Raw genomic sequence first — 27,474 nt, 5'->3', positions numbered from 1 at the left:
ATGATGCAATATACACGATGCAAGATTTTTGTAACATAGAAATCTATAGTACACATGAAACCTATATGTTCATGTTGACCAATGTCACCCCAATGCATTTAATGAAAAAATAAAAATATAAAATAAAATTAAAAAGAAGGAGGAAGGGCTGGGAAGGAAGAAGGAAGAGAAAGAAGAGAGAGAGGAAAAAGCAAAAGAAAAGAACAACCTCTTCTAAATTATAAATTAATCTTTGCTACCTCAACTGCCTGTTGTGAGTTGGCTAGTTAGCACTTGGAGGTATGTATTTCACTTTAAAACTCATTTAGGTATTCAACTAAAAAAGCAATTAGCTAGCTTTTCACTTAAGCAGACTTTCCATCCTCTGTGATATTGGGAGGCAGGCCTTAAAAATGAAAGCTGATGCTCCAATTTCATCCACTAGAATTGAACACTAAGTTCACCATATGTCTCACAGCCAAGATTTGCCTGGGTTTGCTATGAATTAGAACTCCCCATGAGCTTCACAGGCCCTTGCTGGTAAACTGGAGAATCATCTTCATATAGAGCGATGCACTGGGTTGAACTCGTTGTAAGGCTCAATATTCATCTGGTTTGCTTTAGCACTTAAAGTGCTTTCATCTTAGTGCCTGGTGAATTTCATATAGCCAATCTCTTAGTGGATCCTGAACTCTAATTTTTGACTCACAGTAGTGCCATAAAGCTCTGCTCTATGTTTTAGGATCTTTTCTGGGAGGATTTTGCCTTCTATCTCAGGTAGCTCTAGTATCTATCAATGATATGTAGGGACACAGGCCATTTGCTTGAGGTCTCCCATCTCCACCAAAATATCTGCTGGTTTCTGTGTCATCCAGCAGCATCTCCACAGTAGTAAAAATACTGGATTCCCAGGTTTCTGCCCATGCCCAGAATAGGCAAATGATACTAAGATAAAAGTGGCTATTGAATTTTGATTATGTCTCCAAGATACTTTCATTTCTGTATTATTAACTCCTCTAGTTCTTGTTGCCTCAGTAATTCTATATTGCATTCAATAATTATTTTTATTTTCTGGTCATTCTAGATAGAAGTACTAGATTCAATATTCTGTTGTGTGTTGCGATTAATATGGCCCTGTGTCTGCTCCATTCTTTTCTCTATATCATTTTTACCATTAGCTTTTACTTCCTCAGATGCTCTACTCTCTCCTAACTCTGGTTTTCAATTGATTTGTCATGGCCCTTTATGGTTCTCTGCATTATGACCTTTCAGCTTTATTCCTGTTGCTAATTTTTTTCTTCTTTTGGTACTTTCCAATTCAAATTTTTGTGAGGAGGGAAAATGAATATGATTCATTCATTCTTTTAACAAATACACACTAAGCACCTACTATGTTCCAGGTACTGTCAGGTTCTGGAAAACAGCAGTAAATAAAGCAGACCAAAATTCCATACAAGTTTGGAGTTTATATTCTATTAGGTGAATGAGAACAGTAACAATTATTGAGCACTCACTATGTGCTTGCTATCATTCTAAGCATTTACACGTATTAATTCATTTAATTCTCACATGGGATGGCTACTTGTATTACTGTAATCACAATTCCAGTTTCAGAATTGAAAAACCTAGTAAGCAGCATGGTTGAGATTCAAACCCAGTCATGATGGCTGCAGATGCTATGCCTCAAGAATAAGGCTCAGACTGGAAGATGGCAGTTGGCAGGACGGAGGTGAAGGAGAGGGTGCGAGCGAGTGAGGGGGTGAAAGGAGAGTGTGTTGATGTGTGTGGTATGTGTGTGAGTGAGTGAGGGACAGTCAAATCCGGCAGGAGTAGCAGGGGCTGGCAGACCAGGCTCTCCTGGACAGGGAGCACCTACCACCACTGTGGGAACTCCCCGGGCTGCGGGGCTCAAGCCCGGAGCCCACACCATCTTGAAGGGGAGAGCGGCCTCTTCTAGGAACTTATCAACACCACCACCCAGACAGGCCTTGAACATTGCCTGCGACCCTGCAGCCACTCCAGTCAAAATCCTGCTGCCCCACCCACAGACCTGCAGACCCTAGGACCTCCACCTCCAAAGGTGCACTCTCCGCAGCATAAGTGTGACTTCCCCCCTCCCCAGCTGCAGACCTCCGGATGCCACAGTCATGCTTTTCCAGTGCACAGGCCTCATGAACCCACTGCTCCACAGGCTGCTCTTGGGTGCCATGTGAGCCCTTGCTGGGCACACTCTTTTTTAAAAAAATATATTTTATTGACTTTTCACAGAGAGGAAGGGAGAGGGATAGAGAGTTAGAAACATCAATGAGAGAGAAACATTGATCAGCTGCCTCCTGCACACTCCCTACTGAGTATGTGCCCGCAACCAAGGTATATGCCCTTGACCAGAATCGAACCTGGGACCCTTGTGTCCGCAGGCCGATGCTCTATCCCCTGAGCCAAACCGGTTAGGGCATGGGCACACTCTTATACAAACAAGGGTGTACTGCCCTGGCAGTAGAAATTCTGAATTCCCCATTCCTGGATACCTACCCACGGATACCTAGGTCATGCGGCTTCAACGCCAGGGCCACTCTGAGTGCTTGAGTGCACCGCCCTGGCAAACGGGGAGCATGGGTGCCTCTGTGAGCCACCACTGGGTGTGCACAAATCCAACCAAGGACCCAAGGCTCCCAGCAGTAGAAATTCGGACTTCCACCACTCCCAGCTGCCTGCCCACAGACATCTTAGTCACACGGCTTCAGCGCAAGGGCCTCTCTGAGTGCACTGCCCTGGCAAATAGCCCTGGGGTATCTCTGTGTGCCACCAGTGGGTGCTCACGAATACAACCAAGGGCACAGCAGCAAAAACTGAATCTTCCCACTCCACAGCTGCCGACCTCTGGACATCATAATCGTGCTTTTCCAGTGTGCAGGCCTCCTGAGCCCACTGCCCCAAAGTCGGCTTTTGGGTGCCTCTTTGAGCCCTTGCTGGTAGCACTCATATCCAAACAGGGGTGCACAGCCCCAGGAATAGAAATTTGGACCCCCACACCCCTGACTGCCTTCCCACAGACACCTTGGTAATGTAGCTTCAGCACAAGGGCCCCTCAGAGTGCGCCACCCTGGCAAACGGTTCCTGGGTGCCTCTGTGAGCCACCACTGGGTGCGTGCGAATCCAACCAAGGGAACAAGGCCCAGCAGCAAAAACTGAGTCTTCCCACTCCACAGCTGCCAACCTCTGGACACTGCAGTTGTGTCTTTCCGGTGCACAGGCCTCCTGAGCCCCACCACCTCGACAGACGGCTCCTGGGTGCCTCTGTGGGCCTCCGCTGGGAATGCGTGATATCAACCAAGGGCATAAGGCAGCAAAAATTGGGACATCTCCTTCCCTGATTAATGACCTCAGGACACCGCACTTGTGCCTTTCCAGCATGCAGGGCTACTGAGCCTGCCGCCCCTATAGGCAGCTCCTAGGTGCCTCCTTGAGCCCTGGCTGGGCATGCTCATATCCAAATAAGGGCACACAGCCCCAGCAGTAGAAATTCATACTTCCCCCTTCCTGGCTGCCTACCCACAGATACCACAGTCCTGTGGTTTTAGCACGCAGGCCCCCTGAGACCACCACCCCAGCAGGCGACTCCCGGGTGCCTCGGTGAGCTGCCACTAGGTGCACTCCTATCCAACTAAGGGCTCAAGGTCCAGGCAGCAGAAATTCGAACTCCCCCTCCTCAGCTGCTGACCTCTGGTCACTGCAGTGGCATTGATCCAGTGCACAAGCACCCTGCGCTTGTTGCCCTGGCAGGTGGCCCCTTGGTGCTTTTTTGAGCCACCACAAGGCACAACCCTGGGCGCTGGCATCCAGTCCCCACAGTAGCGCCGCTCCAGCACAAGGGCTCCCTGAGCCCATGGCCCCAGCAGACGGCTCCATGCGCCTCTGTAAGCAGACATTGGGTGTGCAAATCCAACCAAGGACGCACATCCTCCAAAGCAGAAACTGGGACTTCTCCCTCCACAGGACCAGTGGCACATGACAATTGCTCCAGCCCAGCATGTGGGCCCCACAAGCATACATCCTTTGCAGATGGTTCCTAGGCCCTCTATGTGCTGCCACTGGGTGTGTGCCTCTCCAACCAAGGGTGCACAGCTTCCTCAGTAGGATCCATGACATCCCCCTCCAAGCTATCTACCTCTGGACAGCTTGGTGAGTTACTGAGGACTTGCCTCCCTGGACAAGGTCAAATTGTTTTAGCCATATCCTCAGCTGCTGGATCCTGAATCTACTCATGATTTAGAGAGGGAAATCACTTTGGGGAGAGTCCCACTGCCTCAATCATAGACTATAAGACACCCACAACCTGTTGTCAGACCGGGCCCCTTGTAATGAGTTTCAGAGTGAATCTAATCCAGCAAGAGTCACACCACACTGGCCAAAGTCACAAGACCTGAGCCTCAGGCACTGAGATATCTTCCTCCCAGGCCATGGACTCTGGGAACCCACAGTGAGCACATACCAGTGAGACCTCAGAAAACCTTTTGCACAAGAGCCAGAAACACAATCACATCCAAAACAGCATGCACAACAAAGCTGGGGTGAGTCACATTGCTAATCCGGGATGAGGCTTCATCCACGAATAAGAAACTAACATTCAAGGCCCAACTACATCAAACGAACCCAAATAGTTCAAGTAGGGAGCTCTGCTAGATCACCAAGCCCAGGAGACCAGAGAGATTGCATCTTTAGCACCACCCCCAAAAGAACCTGGGTAGCAAAGCAGTTGGATCTAAGACACAGAAACAATTAAAATGTTACAGAAAAAAAATGGAGAGACAAAACAACAACCCCCAAAGGAAAGAAAAAGAGGAATTACATGAAAGGGAACTAAATAAAATAGAGGCAAATAACATGTTAAAGAAAGAATTCAGAGTAATGGTTATAAAGATGCTCAAATACACACAACTCAATGAGAATTATAAGGAGCTGAATGAGAATGTCACCAACATGGAAAGGAATGAAGAGTAAATGAAGAATGACATAACTGCAATAAAGAACACAATAAAGGCTTAAACAGTAGCCTAGAAGAGTCTGAGGGCTGCATCAGTGAATTAGAAGACAAGGTAGGAAAAAACACAAACACAATAGTAACTGGAAAGAAAACTTAAAAAGCAAGAGGAGAGCCTAAGGGAGCTTTGGGACAACACAAAATGAAACAACATCTGCATAATAGGGATACCAGAAGGAGAGGAAGCAGAGCAATGAATAGAAAACCTGTTTGAAGAAATGAGAGAAAACTTCCCTGATACTGGCAAGGAAAAAAACACACAAGTCCAAGAAGCAAAAAGAGTCCCAGACAAGATGAACCCAGAAAGAACAACACCAAGACACATCATAATTAAAATGGCAAACATCAGCTACAAAGTAAGAATCTCAAAGGCTGCCAGGGAGAGACAGAAAGTTACGTACAAGGGATCTCCCATTAGAATATCAATTGATTTCTCAATAGATTCACACCAGGCCAGAAGGAAATGAAATGAATATACAAAGTGATGCAAAGCAAGCAACTGGATCCAATAATACTATAACCGGCAAGGCTATCATTCAAAATTGAAAGTGGAATCAGGAGCTCCACAGACAAAAAAAGGACTAAGAGAGTTTATTACCACCAAGCCAACAATGCAAGAAATGCTAAAAGGACTGCTGTGAAAAGAAGAAACAAGAAGGCAAGAAGAAACACAAGCATTAAGAATAAAAATGAGGACAAACAAGTACTTATCAATAATAACATTAAACATAAATGAATTGAATGCTCCAATCAAAAGCCATAGCATAGCTGAATGGATAAGAAAATGTGACCCATATATTTGCTGTCTGCAAGAGACCCACCTTAGAACAAAGGATTCACACAGACTGATAGTAAAGGGATGGAAAACATTTTTCAGGAAAATGGAAATGAAAAGAAAGCTGGGGTTGCAATACTTATACCTGACAGAATAGACCCCAAAGTAAAGGCCATAACAAGAGATAAGGAAGGCCACTTCATAATACTAAAGGGAGCAATTCAACAAGAGGATATCACTCTGGTAAACATATATGCACCCAATACAGAAGCACCCAAATACATAAAACAACTTCTGGAAGATATCAAGGGACAGATCAATAGCAATACAATCATAGAAGGGGACATTAATACCCCAATGACAGCACTGGATAAATCCTCTAAACAAAAAATCCTAAATGACTCACTAGATCAGATGGACTTCATTGACATCTTCAGAACATTTCATCCCAAAGCTACAGAATATACATTCTTTTCAAGTGCACACGGGACATTTTCAAAGACAGACCACATATTAGGACACAGGCAAAGTCTCTTCAAATTCAAGAGGATAAAAATCATAACAAGCATCTTCTCAGATCACAATGGCATAAAACTAGAAAGTAACTACAATAAAAACAGTGAAAATAAATCAAACACTTGAAACTTAAGTAGCATGCTATTAAACAATGACTGGGTTACCAAAGAGATCAAAGAAGAAATAAAAAGCATCATGGAAACAAATGACAATGAAAACACAACAATCCAAAATCTATCAGACACAATGAAAGCAGTCCTTGAAGGGAAGTCATAGCTCTACAGGCCTACCTCAAAAAAACAAACAAACAAACAAATAAACAGCACAAAAAAAAAACAAGAAAAAATGGTAATAAATTTTCTAACCTTGCAACTTAACGAATTAGAAAGAGAGCAACAAGAAAAGCCCACAGTGACTGGAAGGAAGGAGATAATAAATACCAAGCATAAATAAAAGCAATAGAGGCAAAAAAAAAAATCAATGAAACCAAGAGCTAGTATTTTGAAAGGATAAACAAGATTGATGAACCTCTAGCCAGGCTCACCAAGAAACGAGAGAGAGGACCCAAATAAACAAAATCAGAAATGAAAGAGGTAAAGTTACAACTGACCCAAAAGATATACAAGGCATTGTAAAAAAAAAAAATACTATGAAAAACTCTACTCCAACAAACTGGATGACCTTGTAAAAATGGACACATTACTAGAAAAAGAGAAGCTTATAAAACCTCAATCAGGAAGAATAAAAAAAAACCCTGAATAGGCCAATAAACACTGATGAAATTGAAACAGTAATCAAAAAGCTTCCGAAGGAAAAATACCACATGATCTCACTCATTCATGGATAATAGAGACCATTATAAACTTTTGAACAATAATAGATGCAGAGGCAGAGCTTCCTCAAACAGATTGTCAAACTGCAGCGGGAAGGCCGGGGAGGGTTGGGGGGCAGGAGGTAGGGGGGTAAGAGATCAACCAAAGGACTTGTATGCATGCATATAAGCATAACCAGTGGACATAAGACATTGGGGGATAGGGGAGGCTAGGGAACAGTCTAGGGCGGGGGGATAAAACGGACACATATGTAATACCCTTTGTAATACTTTAAGCAATAAATTAAATAATAATAATAATAATAATAATAATAATAAAAAGCTTCCAGCAAACAAAAGCCCTGAACCAGATTGCTTCACAGGGCAGTGTTACTGAACATTCAAAGAACTAAAACCAATCCTACTCAGACTATTCCAAAAAATTCAAGAGGAAAGCACACTTACAAGCTCTTTCTATGAAGCCGAGTTACTCTAATCCCAAAACCAGATAAAGACACCACGAAAAAAGAGAACTATGCACCAATATTCCTGATGAACATATATACTAAAATTCTCAACAAAATTCTAGCAAACCAGATCCAGCATTACATTAGAAAGATCATACACCATAACTTAGTGGGATTTATTCCAGGGAAGCAAGGCTGGTACAATATCCCCAAATCAATAAATATGATACATCACATAAAAAATTGACAGACAAAAATCACATAATCATATCAATTGATGAAGAAAAGACATTTGACAAAGTCCAGCACCCTTTTGTGATGAAAACTGTCAGCAAAGTGGGAGTGGAGGGATTATACCTCAAAATAATAAAAGCCTTATATGACAAACCTACAGCCAACATCATATTCAATGGGCAAAAACAAAAACCATTTCACCTGAGAACAGGAAGAAGACAGGGATGCCCGCTTTCACCACTCCTGTTCAATATATTACTGGAAGTGCTAGCCACAGAGATAAGAGAAGAAGAAATAAATGATATCCAAATTGGAAAAATAAGTAAAATTGTCATTATTCGCAGATGACATGATACTGTACATAGAAAACCCTTAAGACTCCATCAAGAAATTATTAGACTTAATAAGTGAATTTGGAAATGTAGCACGATACAAAATTAAAGCAAAGAAAACTACGGCATTTTCATACAACAATACTGAACTTACAGAAAGAGAGATGTAAAAAAATTCCATTTACCATTACACCAAAAAAATTAAAATACCTAGGAATAAACTTAACTTAGGAGGTAAAAGACCTGTACTTAGAAAACTACAGGAATAATCCATCCACTCCCACTTTGCTTAAGGACACTGAAAAAAGAGTTAGAGGAAGACATAAACAAATGGAAGAACATACCGTGTTCATGGATTGGTAGATCAACATCATTAAAATGTCCATACTACCCAAAGCAATCTATAAATTCAATGCATTTACCATTATAATACCAATGGCATATTTCACAGACTTAGAGTGAACTCTCCAAAAATCATCTGGAATAAAAAAGAAGACCCCGAATAGCTGAAGCAATCCTGAGAAAGAATAAAGTAGGTGGGATCTCAATACCAGATAACAAGCTGTATTACAAAGCCAGTCTTCCCAAAATTACCTGGTACTGGCACAAGAACAGACATATAGACCCAGGGAATAGAATAGAGAACCCAGAAATCAACCCAAACCACTATGCCCAATTAATATTTGACAAAGGAGGCAAGAGCATACAATGGAGTCAAGACAGTTTCTTCAATAAATGGTATTTGGAAAATTAGACAGATATATGCAAAAAAATTAAACTAGACTACCAACTTACACCATACACAAAAATAAACTCAAAATGGATAAAGGACTTAAACATAAGATGGGAAACCATAAAAATATTAGAGGAATCCACAGGCAGCAAATCTCAGACATATGCCGAAGCAATATCTTCACAGATACAGCTCCTAGGGCAATGGAAACTAAAGAGAAAAGAAACAAATGGGACTACATAAAAATAAAAAGCTTCTGCACAACAAAAGAAACCATCCACAAAACAACAAAAAAGCCCACTGCATGGGAGAACATATTTGCAAATGTTATGTCTGATAAGGGTTTAATCTCCAACATTTACAGGGAACTCATAGAAGTTAACAAAGGAAGATAAACAACCCAATCAAAAAATGGGCAAAGGACCTAAATAGACACTTTTTGAAAGAGGACATAAGGAAGGACAAGAGATATATGAAAACATGCTCAAAGTCACTTATCATCTGAGAGATGCAAATCAAAACGACAATGAGTTCCCATCTCACACCTGTCAGAACGGGTATCATCAACAAATCAACAAATGACAAGTGCTGGAGAGGATGTGGAGAAAAGGGAACCCTCATGCACTGCAGGTGGGAATGCAGACTGATGCAGCCACGGTGGAGAACAATATGGAGTTTCCTCAAAAACCTAATAATGGAACTCCTATTTGACCCAGTAATCCCACTTCTAGGAATATATCCCAAGAAACTAGAAACACCAGTCAGAAAGTATATATGCACCCCTATGTTCATAGGAATACAATTCACCATAGCTAAGATTTGGAAACAGCCTAAGTGCCCATCAGCAGATTAATGGATTAGAAAACTGTGGTACATCCACACAATGGGATACTATGCTGCTGTAAAAAGGAACTCCTACTATTTGCAACAGCATGGATGTAGCTGGAGAGCATTATGCTAAGCGAAATAAACCAGTCAGAGAAAGAAAAGTATCACATGATCTCACTCATTTGTGGAATAGAATGAACAACATAAACTGATGAAGAAAAACAGATCCAGAGACAGAGAAGCATTGATCAGATGCTCAAACCTCAGAGGGAAGGTAGCGGAATATAATGGTAAGGGGGGAGAGATCAACCGAAGGACTTGTATGTATGCATATAAGCATAATCAATGGACACAGACACCAGTGGGGTTAGGGCATGAACGGGAGTAGGGTCGGGGGGCAATGTGGGTATAAGGACACATATGTAATACCTTAATCAAGAAAGAAAAAAAAGGAAAGGAAAAAGAAAAAAGAATAAAGAACAAGGCTCAACCAACAGAATCATAAACTACAGTAACCAGTACCTAGAAATTCCTCAAGTCTCTCTGTGATGGAGAGATAAATAACGTTTATTTATTTATTTAGTCAATCATTATTTGTCAAATTATTTATTTTTTCTATTGTTTTATTTTTTTGAAATATAAGGAACCTTTTAAAATTGTATTTTCTTCCGGTTTCTTAGGAAATATTTCTAGAAGAAACCTGAAGCACCAATCAGAAAGGATGTACGCACCCCTATGTTCATAGCAGCACAATTTACAATATCAAAGATCTGGAAACAGCCCTAGGTGCCATCAGTAGATGAGTGGATAAAAAAGCTGTGGTACATATATACCATGGAATACTATGCAGCAGTAAAAAAGAAGAATCTCTTACCCTTTGAGACAGCATGGAGGGACCTGTGGAGAGTATAATGCTAAGTGAAATAAGTCAGTCAGAGAAAGACAAGTATCACATGATCACACTCATATGTGGAATCTAAGTAACAAAATAAACTTATGAACAGAGTGGATCCAGAGACATGGAAACACGGAACAGAGAGTGGAATCTCAGAGCAAAGGCGGGGGATGGTGGGTGGGTGGGAGGTAATCAACCAAAGACCTTGTATGCATATATGCATAACCCATGGACACAGGCAATAGGGTGCTGAAGGCCTGGGGTCGGGGAGGGTGGGGGGGGGCGCTGGAGGGGTTTAATGGGGGAGAAGGGAGTCATATGTAATACTTTCAACAATAAAGAATTATTTAAAAACCAAAAGAGTATTTTATTAGAAAAATTTAGATTATCAAAAATTTTTGATGGACCAATTGTAATGAGTGTTTATTGCATTTTACCATTGACAGGTCAGGGGGTACTATGCATTCATCAAACTTCAGAGCCATGGAATCAGATGGCGTGGGTTTAGTCCTGCTTCTAATGCCTCCTAGAGACATGATCTTGGTCAAGTTACTTGACCTCTTCAAGTTTCAGCTCCCTCCCTATAAAATGAAGTTAATAATTGTACATACTTCATAAGCTTGTTATAACATTGAATGAGATAATCCTATCTCACATCCTAGCATTATGTCTGCCTAATAGCACAAAGTAAATTTGTTAATGTGCTTACATTATAAAACAGGGTTGAGAGTAGTAATAGGAGGGAAGTGATTCTGCCACCACTCCCATTATTTACAAAATAAATCCTGATCACATTTCAGGTTCTAGAGAGCACAAACCTGAAAAGATTGTTTCCATCCCATTGAGGAGTAAACATGAAAACTCTCAGAGAGGCATGGATTATTTAGTTTGCAAATCACTGTGACTTCTTGTCTCTTTCTTCTGCCTACTTTTCTTTAAATAGTTCATTTCTAGAAGTGTTTTTAACAGAGGAGAATTCCATAGTCCATCATTCCAAAAGATGAGCATGGTTCAAAGTAAGCAATTTCTGGGTAAATTGGCTAGAAAGATAGCAGACTCTGACCCACTATGACTTATTTGACTATTCAGAGTGCTTTCATGCCTCTCATTGTTTTTGTTTTTGTTTTACATTTCTTTTTTTTTCAATCTTTTATTTCTACATTTCTTTTTAAACATTTTTTTATGATTGATTTTGATTAAGGTACTACATATGTGTCCTTATCCTCACATAACCCCCCCACTACCCCTCATGCCCTCACCCCCTGTTGTCTATGTCCATTGGTTAGACTTATATGCATGCATACAAGTTTTTTGGTTGATCTCTCCTCCTTACCCCCACCCTCCACTACATTCCCACTGAGGTTTGATGGTCTGATTTATGCTTCTCTGTCTCTCGATCTGTTTTTGTTCATCAATTTATATTGTTCATTATATTCCATAAATGAATGAGATCATGTGATATTTATCTTTCTCCAGCTGGTTTATTTCACTTAACATAATGCTTTCCAGTTCCATCCGTGCTGTTGCAAATGGTAAGAATTCCTTTTTTACCACAGTGTAGTATTCCATTGTGTAGATGTACCACAACTTTTTAATCCACTTATCTGCTGGGCACTTAGGCTGTTTCCAAATCTTAGCTATGGTAAATTGTGCCGCTATGAACATAGGGCTGCATATATCCTTTCTGATTGGTGTTTCTAGTTTCTTTGGATATGATCCTAGAAGTGGGATCACTAGGTCAAATGGGAGTTGCATTTTTAGTTTTTTGAGGAAATTTCATACTGTTCTCCATGGTGGTTGCACCCAGTTTGCATTCCCACCAGCAGTGCACGAGGGTTCCTTTTTCTCTGCATCATCACCAGCACTTGTTGTTTGTTGTTTTGTTGATGGTAGCCATTCTGGCAGGAGTAATATGGTACTGCATTGTCATTTTGATTTGCACCTCTCGGATGATTAGTGACTTTGAGCATGTTTTCATATGTCTCTTGGCCTTCTTTATGTCTTCCTTCAAAAACTATCTATTTAGATCTTTTGCCCATTTTTTGATTGGGTTGTTTATCTTCCTTTGTTAAGTTGTATGCGTTCCCTGTAAATGCTGGAGATTAAATCCTTATTGGATATAACATTGGCAAATATGTTCTCCCATTCAGTGGGCTTTTTTGTTGATTTGTGGATGGTTTCTTTTGCTGTACAAAAGCTTTTTATTTTGATGTAGTCCCATTTATTTCTTTTCTCTTTAGTTTCCATTGCCCTAGGAGTGGTATCGGTGAAGAAATTGCTTCCGCATATGTCTGAGATTTTGCTGCCTGTGGATTCCTCTAGTATTTTTATGGTTTCCCATCTTATGTTTAAGTCCTTTATCCATTCTATTCTAACAAACTAGACAACCTGGATGAAATGAACATATTCATTTTTCGTTTATTTTTGTGTATGGTGTACGTTGGTGGTCTAGTTTCATTTTTTTTGCATGTATCTGTTCAATTTTCTCAACATCATTTATTGAAGAGACTGTCTTAACTCCATTGTGCATTCTTGCCTCCTTTGTCAAATATTAATTGAGCATAGTGGCTTTGGTCAATTTCTGGATTCTCTTTTCTGTTCCATTCACCTATGTGTCTGTTCTTGTGCCATTACCAGGCAGTTTTGAGAACAGTGGCTTTGTAATACAGCTTGATATCTAGTACTGAGATCCCACCTATTTTGTTCTTCTTTCTCAGGATTGCTTCAGCTATTTAGGGTCTTTTTTCATTCCAGATGAATTTTTGGAGAGTTCACTCTAGGTCTGTGAAATATGCCATTGGCATTTTAATGGGGAGTGCATTGAATCTTTAGATAGCTTTGGGTAGTATGGACATTTTAATTATGTTGATTCTACCAATCCATGAACACGGTATGTTCTTCCCTCTGTTTATTTCTTCCTCTATCTCTTTTTTTTTCAGTGTCCTATAGTTTTCTGAGCATAGCTCTTTTACCTCCTTAGTTAGGTTTATTCCTAGGTATCTTAATTTTTTTGGTGTGACCGTAAATTGGATTGTTTTCTTTTAATCTCTCTTTCTGTAGGTTCACTATTGGTGTATAGAAATGCCATAGTTTTCTTGGAGGTAATTTTTCATCCTGCTACATTTCCGAATTCATTTATTAAGTCCAGTAATTTTTGATGGAGTCTTTAGGGTTCTTAATGTACAGTGTAATGTCATCTGTGAATAAGGACAGTTTTATTTCTTTTCTAATATGGATGCCTGTTATTTCTTCTTCTTGTCTGATCTCAATGGCTAGTACTTCCAGTACTATGTCAAACAGGAGTGGTGAGAGAGGGCATCCCTGTCTTGTTCCTGTTCTTAGGGGAAATGGTTTTAGTTTTTGCCCATTAAGTATGATGTTGGCTGTGGGTTTGTCATATATGGATTTTATTATGTTAAGCTTTGATCCTTCTATTCCCAACTTGCTGAGAGTTGTTTTTTTTTATCAAGAAAGGGTGTTTTATTTTATCACATGCTTTTTCTGCATCAATTGATATGACTGTGATTTTTATCTCTCAATTTATTTATGTGATGTATCACGTTTATTGACTTGCGGATGTTGTACCATCCTTGCATCCCCGGGATAAATCCTACTTCGTCAAGGTGTATTGTCTTTCTGATGTAATGCTGGATCCAATTTGCTAGAATTTTGTTGAGGATTTTGACATCTATGTTCATGAGGAATATTGGCCTGTAACTCTCTTTCATTGTTTTGTCTTTATCTGGTTTTGGTATTAGGGTAATGCTGGCTTTATAGAATGAGCTTGGAAGTGTTCCTTCCTCTTGATTATTTTGGAATAGTCTGAGGACGATAGGTTTTAGTTCTTTGTTGAATGTTTGGTAAAATTCCCCTGTGAAGCTGTCTGGCCACAGGCTTTTGTTTGCTGCAAGCTTTTTGATGACTGCTTCAATTTATTCTATAGTTTTTAGCCTATTGAGATTTTTAGATTCTTCCCGATTGAGTTTTTTTTAATTGTTTTATTGCTTAAAGTATTACAAAGGGTATTAAATATGTGTCCTTTTTCTTCCCCTGCCCTTGACAATCCCCTGGCTTCCCCTACCCCCCAGTGTCTTATGTCCATTGGTTATGCTTATATGCATGCATACAAGTCCTTTGGTTGATCTCTTACACACCTCCCTCCTGCCCCCCACCCCTCCCTGGCCTTCCCGCTGCAATTTGACAATCAGTTTGAGGCAGCTCTGCCTCTGCATCTATTATTGTTCATAAGTTTATGATGGTCTTTATTATCCATGAATGAGTGAGATCATGTGGTATTTTTCCTTCATTGACTGGCTTATTTCACTTAGCTTAATGCTCTCCAGTTCCATCCATGCCTTTACAAATGGTAAGAGTTCCTTCTTTTTTACAGCAGCATAGTATTCCATCATGTAGATGTACCACAGTTTTCTAATCCATTCATCTACAGATGGGCACTTAGGCTGTTTCCAAATCTTAGCTATGGTAAATTGTGCTGCTATGAACATATCGGTGCACATATCCTTTCTGATTGGTGTTTCTGGTTTCTTGGGATGTATTCCTAGAAATGGGATCACTGGGTCTAATGTGAGTTTCATTTTTAATTGTTTGAAGAAACTCCATACCATTTTCCACAGAGACTGCTCCAGTCTGCATTCCCACCAGCAATGCAAGAGAGTTCCCTTTTGTCCACATCCTCACCAGCACTTTTCAATGACAGCAATTCTGACAGGTGTGAGATGGTACCTCATTGTTGTTTTGATTTGTATCTCTCAGATGATTAGTGACTTTGTGCATTTTTTCATATGTCTCTTGGCTTTCTGCATGCCCACTTTCAAAAAGTGTCTATTTATGCCTTTTGCTCATTTTTTGATTGGATTATTTATCTTCCTTTTGTTACATTGTATGAGTTCCCTGTAAATTTTTGAGTTTAATCCCTTATCAAAGGTATCATTGGCAAATATGTTCTGCCATGCAGCAGGCTCTCTTGTTATTTTGTTCATGGCTTATTTTGCTCTGCAGAAGCTATTTATTTTTACATAGTCCCATTTGTTTATTTTCTCCATAAATTTCCTGTCTTTGGAGATGTATCCATAAAGTTATTGCTACAAGTGATGTTTGAGATTTTGCTGCCAATGATTTCTTCTAGGATTTTGTGATTTCATGTCTTACATTTAAGTTTTTTATCCATTTTGAGTTTATTCTTGTGTATGGTGTAAGTTGGTGTTCTAATTCTATTTTTTGCATGCATCTGTCCAATTTTCCCAACACCAAAGAAGTTGTCTTCACTCCGTGTATGTTCTTCCCTCCCTTGTCAAATATTAATTGAGCATAGTAACCTGGGTTGATTTCTGGATCCTCTGTTCTGTTCCATTGGTCTATATGCCTATTCTTGTGCCAGAACCAGGCTGTTTTGAGTACAGTGGCTTTGAAGTATAACTTGATATATGGTATTGTGATTCCTCCAACTTTGTTCTTGTTTCTCAATATTGCTGTAGCTATTCATTGTCTTATTTGATTCCATATAAATTTTTGGAATATTTTTTCTACGTCTATGAAATAGACTATTGATATTTTAATAGGGATTGCATTGAATCTATAGATGGCTTTGGATAGTATGGCCACTTTAATATGTTGAATCTATCAATCCATGAATATGGTATATTCTTCCACTTGCATATATCTTCATCTTTCTCTTTTTTCAATGTCCTGTAGTTTTTGGTATACAGGTATTTTACCTCCTAGGTTAAGTTTATTTCCAAGTATCTAATTTGTTGTTGTCATTGTTGCAGTGGTAAATGGGGTTGTTTATTTGGTTTCTCTTTTTGAGAGTTCATTATTGTTGTATAAAAATGCCATAGATTTCTTGGTATTAATTTTATATCCTGCTGTGTTGCTGAATTCATTGATTAAATCCAATCATTTTCTGATGGAGTCTTTAGGGTTTTATATAGACCAAATCATGTCATCTGTGAATTGTGACAGTTTTACTACCTCCTTTACAATTTGGATACCTTTTATTTCTTCTTGTCTTATTGCAATGGCTAGCACTTCTAGTACTATTTCGAACAGGAGTGGTGAAAGTGGGCATCCCTGTCTTGTTTCTTTTCTTGCAGGAAATGGTTTTAGCTTTTTTCCATTGAGTATGATATCAGCTGTAGCTTTGTCATATAAGGCTTATTATGTTGTGGTATGATCCCTTTATTCCAACTTTGTTGAGAGTTTTTATCAATTGAAACTACATAGAAGTACCACCTTGCACCTGTTAGAGTGTCTTTTATCAACAAGACAAGCAATAACAAGTGTTGGAGAGGTTGTGGAAAAAAGGGAACCCTCATTCACTGCTGGTGGGAATGCAGAGTGGTGCAACCACTATGGAAAGTAGTCTGGCGATTCCTCAAAAATTAAGAATAGAGCTACCATATGACCCAACAAGTCCACTCTTGGGGATATACTCAAAATCATTTATACACAAAGATATATGCACCCCTATGTTCATTGCAGCATTATGCATGGTGGCCAAGAAATGGAAACAGCCAAAGTGCCCTGTGATACAGGACTGGATAAAAAAGATATGATACATATACACAATGGAATACTACTTAGCCATAAGAAAGGATGAAATAGCATTATTTGCAACAACATGCATGGATCTGGAGAACATTATGCTAAGTGAAATAAGTCAGACAGAAATAGCTAAGAACCATATGATTTCACTCATATGTAGGGTATAAAATTGAAACATATGAAAACAAACAGCAGTATGATGGTTGCTGATGGTGTGGGGAGAAGGGGTTCCTAATATGAGGTGACAGGAGAAAATTTGACTTTGGGTGGTGGACACATGGTGCTATATACAGACTTTGTAACTTAGAAATCCACACATGAAACCTCTATGTTCATGTTGACCAATGTAACCCCAATAAAATTTAATTGAAAAAAGGTGGTATTGGATTTTGTCAAATGCTTTTTCTGCATCTATTGATATGATCACTTGTTTTTTACCTTTCAGTTTGTTTATGTAATGTATCAGGATTATTGATTTGTGGCTACTGCACCAACCTTGCATTCCTGGAATAACTCCAACTTGGTCATGGTATATGATCTTTCAAATGTTTTGATGGATCTGATTTGCTAGAATTTTGTTGAGGATTTTAGCATGTATGTTCATCAGGGATATTGGCCTTTAATTCTCTTTCTTTGTAGTGCCTTTATCTGGTTTTGGGATTAGGGTATTGCTGGACTTATATAAAGAGCTTAGAATTACTCTTTCTTTCTGAATTTTTAAAAATAGTCTGAGGAGTATAGGTGTTAGTTCTTTTTTGACTGTTTGGTAAAACTCTCCTGTGAAGCCATCCAGACCAGGACTTTTATTTGCTGGGAGAATTTTTATTATGGCGTCAATTTCATCAGTAGTTATTTGTCTATTAACGTTTTCTGATTTTTGCTGATTGAGTTTTGGAAGATTGTATTTTATAGAAATATGTCCCTTTGGTCAAGGTTGTCCAGTTTATCGGAGTAGAGTTGTTCATAGTATTTTTTTTTTTTATGATCCTTTGTGTCTCTGTGGGGTCAGTTGTTACTTCACCTCTTTCATTTCTGATTTTGTTTATTTGGGTCCTCTCTTTTTGTTTCTTGATGAGTCTGTCAAGGGGTTCATTGATCTTGTTTTCCTTTTAAAGAACAAGCTCTTGGTTTTATTGATCTTTTGTATTGTTTTGGGGGTCTCTATGCCATTTATTTCTGCTCTGGACTTTATTATTTACTTCTTTCTACTTTTTATTTTTCTTGTTGACCTCTTTCTAAATCTTTAAATTGTGGGGTTAGATAACTTATTACACATTTTTCTTGTGTTTTGAGGTAAGGCTATAGTGCTATGGACTTCCCTCTCAGGATTACTTTTCATTGTGTCACATAGATTTTGGGTTGTTGTGCTTTCATTGTCATTTGTTTCCATGATGCTTTTGATTTCTTCTTTGATATTGTTGGTAACCCATCCATTGTTTAATATCATGCTATTTAGCCTCCATATGTTTATTTATGATTATTTATGATTAATACCAACTGATCTATTGAGTCATTTAGGATTGTTATTTCCTTGTTGGTTTTTTGTCTAGAAGATTTATCCAATGATGTCAATGGGGTATTAAAACTTCTTACTATGATTGTGTTGTTGTTAATCTCTCCATTGATATCTTCCAGAAGTTGTTTTATGTATTTGGGTGCATATATGTTTCTAAGAGTTATATCATCTTGTTGTATTTATTCCTTTAGTATTATGAAGTGGCCTTCATTATCTGTTTTTATGGCCTTCACTTTGAGGTCTATTTTGTCAGATATAAGTATTGCTACACCAGATATTTTTTCATTTCCATTTGCCTCAAATTTTTTTCTATCACTTCACTTTCAGTCTGTGTGAGTCTTTTGTTCTGAGGTGAGTCTCTTGTAGACAACACATATATAGGTTATATTTCTTATCCATTTGGCTATCTTATGTCTTTTGATTGGAGCATTTAATCCATTTACGTTTAAGGTTATTATTGATAGGTACTTGTTTGTTGGCATTTTTGTTCTTTATGCCTATGTTCCTTCCTCCCTTTCTATTTCTTCTTTATAGCAGTCCCTTTAGCATTTATTACATTGTGGCTTCGTGGTAATAAACTCCCTTAACCATTTTTTCTTCTGTGAAGCTCTTGATTTCACATTCAATTTTGAATGATAGCCTTGCTGAATAGAGTATTCTTGGATTCTTGGATAAAGTATCCTTGTTTTGCATAACTTTGTATACTTCAATACATTTCTTTCTGGCCTGACATGTTTCTATTGAGAAATCAGTTGATAATCTAATGGGAGATCCTTTGTAGGTAACTTTCTGTCTCTCCCTTGGAGCCTTTAAGATTCTTTCTTTGTCTTTTACATTTGCCAATTTAATTATGATGTGGGTCTTTCTGGGTTCATCTTGCTTGGGACTCTTTGCTTCTTTTATTTGTGTGACATCTTTCTTCCCCAAGTCTGGTAAGTTTTCTGTTATTATTTCTTCAAACAGTTTTTCTATTCTTTGTTCAGCTTCCTCTATGTCTGGCACCCCTATTATGGAGACGTTGTTTCATTTCAAGTTATCCCAAAGGCTCCCTTAGACTCTCTTCCTGATTTTTCTTTTTTTTTCCCAGTTGATGCTCTGCTTGAGTCGTTTTTACTACTTTGTCTTCTAACTCACTGATTCACTCCTCAGTTTCCATTGTGTTTATTGCAGCTATGTCATTCTTAATTTCCTCTTGATTCTTATTCATGTTAGTGAAATTCTTGTTCAGCACCTTATAATTCCAATTGAGTTTTGTGTATTTGTCATCCAGATGTTTGGGCATCTTTATAACCATTACTCTGAATTCTTTCTCTGACAAATTACTTGGCTCCATTTCATTTAATTCCTTTTCTGGCAATTTCTCTTTTTCTTTCATTTGAGGGTTGTTTCTTATATCCCCATTTTTGCTGTACCATTGCAATTGTTTCTATGTCTTAAATCAAACTGCTATACTACCCAGGTTATTTTGGGGGTGGTCCTATGTAATTCGTGATTTGTGGGGCCCAATAGAGGAGTCTCTCAGATCTCCTGAGCTGGGTGTTCTAGTGGAACCCCTTACTTGAGTTATTTGGGTTCTCTTGATTTAGTTGGATCTTGAATGTTAGTTTCTTGTTTGTGGATAAAATCTCATTACAGGTTGTTTTATAATGTGACTCACCCCCAGCCTCATTGTGCAAGCTGTTATGGATGTGCTCATGGTTCCGGCTCTGTGGCAAGAGTTACCTGAGGTGTCACTGGCATACCATTTGCTGTGAGGTCCTGGAATCCACAGCCTGGGTGTAGGTAGTCCCAGCCCTGCAGCTGGGGTAGTGCAACTATGGCTGATGTGGTGTGACTCTTGTTGGGGTGGTGTCACTCTGTGAATTACATGGTGAGACAGCAGGCCTCTGACAAGGGTGGCTTCACTCTGGAATCATGAGGGGGTCCATGACCCAGCGTCCAAGGATGCGGGAGCTGTGGAATCTGCAGCTCATTCAGTGTACCCCTGGCTGGAGAGGGACACACTCAGCAACTCTCCGAGGGACCCAGGAGCCAGAAGCCAGGGAGATGGGCATCTGCTGATGAAACTGCTCTATACCATGCTGTCCAGAAGCTGGCAGCTGGGGAGGTGGGAGTCATAGGATCTGCTGCTAAAGCTGTGTGCCCATGGCTGGAGAGGTGTGCACTCAGCAACTCCCTGGGGGGCCCAGGATTCAGCATCCAGAGAAACGGTAGTCACAGGGTCTCTTTGTCAAATTCTTTATAATCCTTATTTCATTTGGCTCTCACAATAACCATGAGTAATATAAGATTCCTATTTTATAAACTCAGAAATGGAGGCTTAAGTTCTGGCCCAAGGTCACACAGCTTGTAAGTGACACAGTTTAGATCTGAAACAAAATACTATTATTCAATACTTCATTCTGTTTTCACTAAACAGTGCTGCCTTACATAGCTGTTGTTTTGCCTGAAAGAGATTGTGAATTAAAGCTATCTTTCTGAATTCAGTTGCAACAAGGAAAAAGGTTTTGGGAATTGGCTGAGCTTTCAGGAAAAGAAACATGTGTTTTCTATTGCAAGAACAATAAGGACGAGATGTGTTGTGGCGTGCTTTGGTATTATACTTGGATATGCTTAAGCCATGGTTTTAGGACAAAGAGAAGTGTATCTTTTGTTCAATTGCTCTGTGGACACAAGGTGTTCTGAATCACATTGACTACCCTCAGCCACCAAGTTTCCTATTCCTTCCTTGCCACTCACAGGCCCTAAGGAATCAACTTGTTTTTCTCCTCTTAACTGTCCCTATCACTCCATCCTTCAAGATACCACTCCCACAAAGTTGGGAGTGGGGTTAGCCTATCCCCTCCATTTGTTGCTGTCCCCTAGAGAAGCTGTTTGTGCTTGTAGGATTTTATTGTCACTCATTCCAAGTGTAGTGTGTGTGTGTGTGTGTGTGTGTGTGTGTGTGTGTGTTTGGGGTGGGGAGGCTGGGAAACAGATCTCAGAATGGGAGAACATCAAGAGGTAAATAATGAAGAAATACTGTGAGGAAACCAGAAAAAAACCACAACTATTCAAAGAGGGCCATGGCTTCAATAATCTAATTAATTTGTTTTAATTTGGAACTCTGTTTTACTCTCTCTGGCTCCTTTGGTAATACTCATAGCAGCCTCTTTGCATTCTAGGTCACTCTCTTACATCTCTGAGAGAAAGTTCACCAACCACCCCACATTTCCCCATTTTCAAAAATTTAGGTTAGGTCAACCTCTTTCTTCAAGAAACAAAAGAAGGGATAAGTGGAGAACAAGTATTTATTGAGAACATACTATGTGCTGGGTCATTTGATTTTTTATATTAAAGGAAACTAAAGTTTAAAGAATTAATTGGCCTCATAGCAGGATTTTATTCCAAGAATTTCATACTTTAAAGTCTCAATGGTCTTCTTAGTATGCCATGGACCATCTCACATGCTGGAGTCTCAGAATTTAGACCTACAAATACTTACAGGCCAGAAGAATGATTGTCAATTAGATAATATAAATAGACACTTTGTTATAGTAGGCAGTTAGTTAGATATTAACTAAAAGGGATGGAGCAAACCAATCAGAAGCAGATATCTGATTAAGACTGATAAAGCTTTAAAGTCACCCCTATGTGTCTGCCCCACTAATGGGGGTTAGGGAGACAATGTTGCAGGGTGAAGTCCTTTCATTGGGTATAGTAGAAGCCAAAATGGTGACGATAAAGGGGAGGAGACAAACCTGGGAAAGATCAGATAGGATAAAGATGCAAGCCTCGGAAAAGCCAGGAAAGAGATTGGATAGTTTAAAAGAAAGCCTGCTTTTTTCCCAAGCCCAAGGAAATATAGGGAAGCTTAACAAATACCCAAGTCTCTTTTTGGCAACAGTTTTTGGCCAGAGCACAGCCAGGAGCAGAGACTGTGCTGGACTAATGAAGCCTTGGTGCCAGGGTGATAGCACTGCAACTCTGGGCCCTGGCTCTCCTGGTGGGCATAGGCGTGAGCCTGGGGCCCCAGAAACTAGACTTCTCCCTCACTGAGACAGAGCTAAACCACATGGTTGTGGATGAGGCATTGGGCATAGTATACCTTATCTCAGACCAAAAATGTCAACCAGCTTCTGTTGCAGAACCTGCCGGAAAGCCCCTCATCGAGTGCCACAACCTTTTAAGGGGCATCTGTGCCCTGTGTGCCCTTCCTTCTCTCAGGCTATATTTTTTATTCCTTTACTCCTAAACTGCCATGAGACTTACAAACAGAGAAGCAGTGGGATTTAAGGACTGTTTTTTTCGCCTCTATAACTTCCTTTCCTGAGTTTAGGTAGCCCAGTCTATGCATATTCCCATTGCCATGATCTTGCCTCTTTTATCCTAAGCCCTATCTTTGTTTTTACTCTAAAAATCCACTAGGGCTTAAAATCCTCCTATGCGTGTGTCCCTGAAATTCATTTCCTGTGAGACTGAAAGAACCTATTTCCTCCCACAACAACTTTATAGCACTAAGTCTCATTGTGTGTGAGATGTGAGCATCCTTATCTGGTCTTATTTGGAGAGTGAAGTGACAGCCCACTGGTCTGTGAATGTAACTTAGGGTTATATTTTTCAGAACTCAGCATTCAAAAACTTGATTTAGCCGAAACCGGTTTGGCTCAGTGGATAGAGCGTAGGCCTGCGGACTGAAAGGTCCCAGGTTCGATTCTGGTCAAGGGCATATACCTTGGTTGCGGGCACATCCCCAGTAGGAGATGTGCAGGAGGCAGCTGATAGATGTTTCTTCCTCATCGATGTTTCTAACTCTCTATCTCTCTCCCTTCCTCTCTGTAAAAAATCAATAAAATATATTTTTTAAAAAAAACAACTTGATTTAAAGGGAAGTCAGGTGGGGTGAAGTAAGTCAGGATCTATTTCAGAACAGCTTATAAGGGCAGAAAAATGGTTGCAATAACAGGACACAGCCATGGGTATTGAGAACAAAGGTTCTGTCAAGCCAATGGTTAGCATGAAGGGAAGGAAGGCTTATAGCACATATCAATAATGCTAGTTCAAATTTGTTTTTGTTTTTTAGATATTTATTTTTTAAAGCATTACATATAGTATTACATATGTCTCCTTTTTCCCCTATTGACCTCTCCCCAGCCACCACAATCCCCAGCACTTCCCTATCTGTGTCCATTGGTTACGCTTATATGCAAGCATACAAGTCCTTTGGTTGATCTCTTAGCTCCCCCACCCACACCCCCGTATTCCCACTGACATTTGCGGTCTGTTCTATGCTTCTCTGTCTCTGGACCTACTTTTTAAAATCAGTTTATGTTGTTTATTATATTCCACAAATGAGTGAGATCATGTGATATTTATCTTTCTCTGACTGGCTTATTGCTGGGGTCCCACCCCAGCAGGTCCAGGAGTCCACAAAGGTGTGGATGGAGTCAGTGAAGAGGGAAAGACTCAGAGGCAGCGTTCAGTTGATCAGCATGGTTGGGTTCTCTAGCCAAGTTCTGGTCAGGATCTCCAGCCAGGTCTGTAGCCATGTTCTCTCGCTAGGTTCTCCAGCCAGGTTCGGTTGCCAGTTCTGTAGCCGGGTTCTTCAGCCAGGTTCTGTCTAGGTTCTCCAACCAAGTTCTGTAGCCAGGTTCTGTCCAGGATCTTTTGCCATGTTCTCTCCCTAGGTTCCGTGTGTAGGTTCTGTCTCTAGGTTCCTGTGTAGGTTCTGTGTCTAGGTTCTGAGTGTAGGTTCTGTCTTCCTTGGTTCTGTCTTCTAAGTTCTATCTTCTAAGTTCTGTGTCTTGCTGTCTTGTTACATCTGTATTTATACCAGTTGATTCAATCCTATCAATCTCTATTCCAAAGGTTAGGGGGTTTCTTATCTCCATTCCAGGGAGTAAAGATTATGTAGCTTAAGCATGATTGTTCTTAGTTAAAGTGATTAATTACCCGCCTGGCACTTAGTTGAGGTTTTATTCCCTCCCTAACTTCAGGGGAAAATCCCTACCTGGGGAAACAACCTTTCTCAGAGAGGAGACCTTGGTTAAAACACATAGTGACAAGAAGGTGAGCAAACATATTAAGAACAGTATGCCATATATGCCAGGTCCCTAGAAACAGCAAGGATGGACCGGCTAGCGGCAGCTTATGTCACTTAGACTAATGCTCTCTAGGTCCATCCACGGTGTTGCAAATGGTAACAGTTATTTCTTTTTTATAGCTCCATAGTACTCCATTGTGTTGATGTACCACCGTTTTTTAATCCACTTATCCACTTATGGGCACTTAGGCTGTTTCCAAATCTTGGGTATTATAAATTGTGTTGCTATAAACATAGGGGCGAATATATCCTTTCTAATTGGTGTTTCCGATTTCTTGGGATATATTCCTTGAAGTGGGAATACTAGGTCAAATGGGAGTTCCATTAATTTTTTGAGGAAACTCCATACTGTTTTCCACAATGGCTTCAGCAGTCTGCATTCCCACCAGCAGTGCATGAGGGTTCCTTTTTCTCCACATCTTTGCTAGCATTTGTCATTTGTTGATTTGTTGATGATACCCATTCTGACAGGTGTGACATGTTACCTCATTGTTGTTTTGATTTGCATCTCTCAGATAATTAGTGACTTTGAGCATGTTTTATATGTCTCTTGGCCTTCTGTATGTCCTCTTTTGAAAAGTGTCTATTCAGGTCCTTTGCCCATTTTTATAATTGGATTATTTATCTTCCTTGTGTTATGATGTATGAGTTCCCTCTAAATTTTGGAGATTAGAGCTTTATTGGATATAACTTTGACAAATATGTTTTCCCATGCAGTGGGATTCCTTGTTGTTTTGTTGATGGTTTCCATTGTTGTGCAGTAGATTTTTATTTGATATAGTCCCACTTATTTATTTTCTCCTTATTTTCCATTGCCCTAGGAGCTGTGTCTGTAAAGATATTGCTATGACATATGTCTGATATTTTGTTGCCTATGGATTCTTCTAAGATTGTTATGGTTTCCCATCTTATGTTTAAGCCCTTTATCCATTTTGAGTTTATTTTTGTGTATGGTATAAGTTGGTGGTCTAGTTTTACTTTTTTGCATATATTTGTACATTTCTCCCAACACCATTTATTGAAGAGACTGTCTTGACTTCTTGCATGCTCTTGCCTCCTTTATCAAACATTAATTTAGCATAATGAGTTAGGTCGATTTCTGGATTGTCTTTCAGTTCTATTGGTCTATATGCCTGTTCTTGTGACAGTACCAGGCTGTTTTGAGAACAGTGACTTTGTTATATAGCTTGATATCTGGTATTGTGATCCCTCCAACTTTGTTCTTCTTTCTCAAGATTGCTTCAGGTGTTCAAGGTCTTTTTTTTTTAATTCCATATGAATTTTTGGAGAGTTTGTTCTAGGTCTGTGAAATATACCATTAATATTCTAATGGGGATGAAATGAATCTGTAGATTACTTTGGGTAGTATGGACATTTTAATGATGTTGATTCTACCAATCCATGAACATGGTATAATCTTCCATTTGTTTATGTCTTCCTCTAACTCTTTTTTTTTCAATGTCCTATAGTTTTCTGAGTATAGTTCTTTTACCACCTTAGTTAGGTTTAGTCCTGGGTATCTAAATTTTTTGTTGCAATGGTAAATGGGATTTTTTTTAGTTTCTCTTTCTGTGAGTTCATTATTAGTGTATAAAAAAGCCATAGATTCCTTGGCCTTAATTTTGTATCCTGCTACATTGCCAAATTCACTTATTAAGTCTAGTAATTTTTTATGGCGGCTTAGGGTTTTCTATGGTTAATATGTCATCTATGAATAAAGACACTTTTCTTCTACTTTTTGAATTTTAATGCTTTTTATTTCTTCTTCATGTCTGATCGCTATGGTGAGCACTTCCAGGACTATGTTGAACAGGAGTGTTGAGAGTGGGCATCTCTGTTTTATTCCTGTTCTCAGGGGAAATGATTTTAGTTTTCTCCCATGGAGTATGATGTTGGCTATAGGTTTGTCATATAAGGCTTTATTATGTTAAGGCATGATCCCTCTATTCCCATTGTGCTGAGAGTTTTTATCAAGAAAGAGTGTTGGCCAATCGGAAAGGATATATGCACACCTATGTTCATAGCAGCACAATTTATAATAGCTGAGATTTGGAAACAGCCTAAGTGCCCATAAGCCAATGAATGGATTAAAAAACTGTGGTATATCTACACAATAGAGTACTATGCAGCTGTAAAAAAGAAATAACTGTTACCATTTGCAACACCATGGATGGACCTAGAGAGCATTATGCTAAGCAACATAAACCAGTCAGAGAAAGATAAATATCACATGATCTCACTCCTTTGTGGAATATAATGAACTACATAAACTGATCCAGAGATAGAGAAGCATTGATCAGACTGTCAAACCGCAGAAGGAAGGTAGGGGAGGGTGGAGGTAAGGCCAGGAGATCAACCAAAGGACTTGTATGCATGCATATAAGCCTAACCAATAGACACAGACACCAGGGGGGTGAGGGCATGAGTGAGGGGTAGTGGGGGTGATGAGGAGATAACGACACATATTTAATACTTTATTCAATAAAGAAAAGAGAAAAAGAGTTTGAATTTTGTCAAATGCTTTATCTGCATCAATTGATATGATCATGTGATTTTTGTCTCTCAATATGTTTATGTGATGTATCATGTTTATTGATATGCAAATATTGTACCATCCTTGCATTCCTGGAATAAATCCCACTTGGTCATGTCCTATGATCTCTTTAATGTATTGCAGAATGCGATTTGCTAATATTTTGTT

Source organism: Myotis nattereri (genome assembly GCF_964212035.1).
Source record: "Myotis nattereri genome assembly, chromosome: X".
In the NCBI taxonomy this organism is placed as follows: Eukaryota; Metazoa; Chordata; class Mammalia; order Chiroptera; family Vespertilionidae; genus Myotis; species Myotis nattereri.
Note: the sequence above shows the minus strand (reverse complement) of the source record.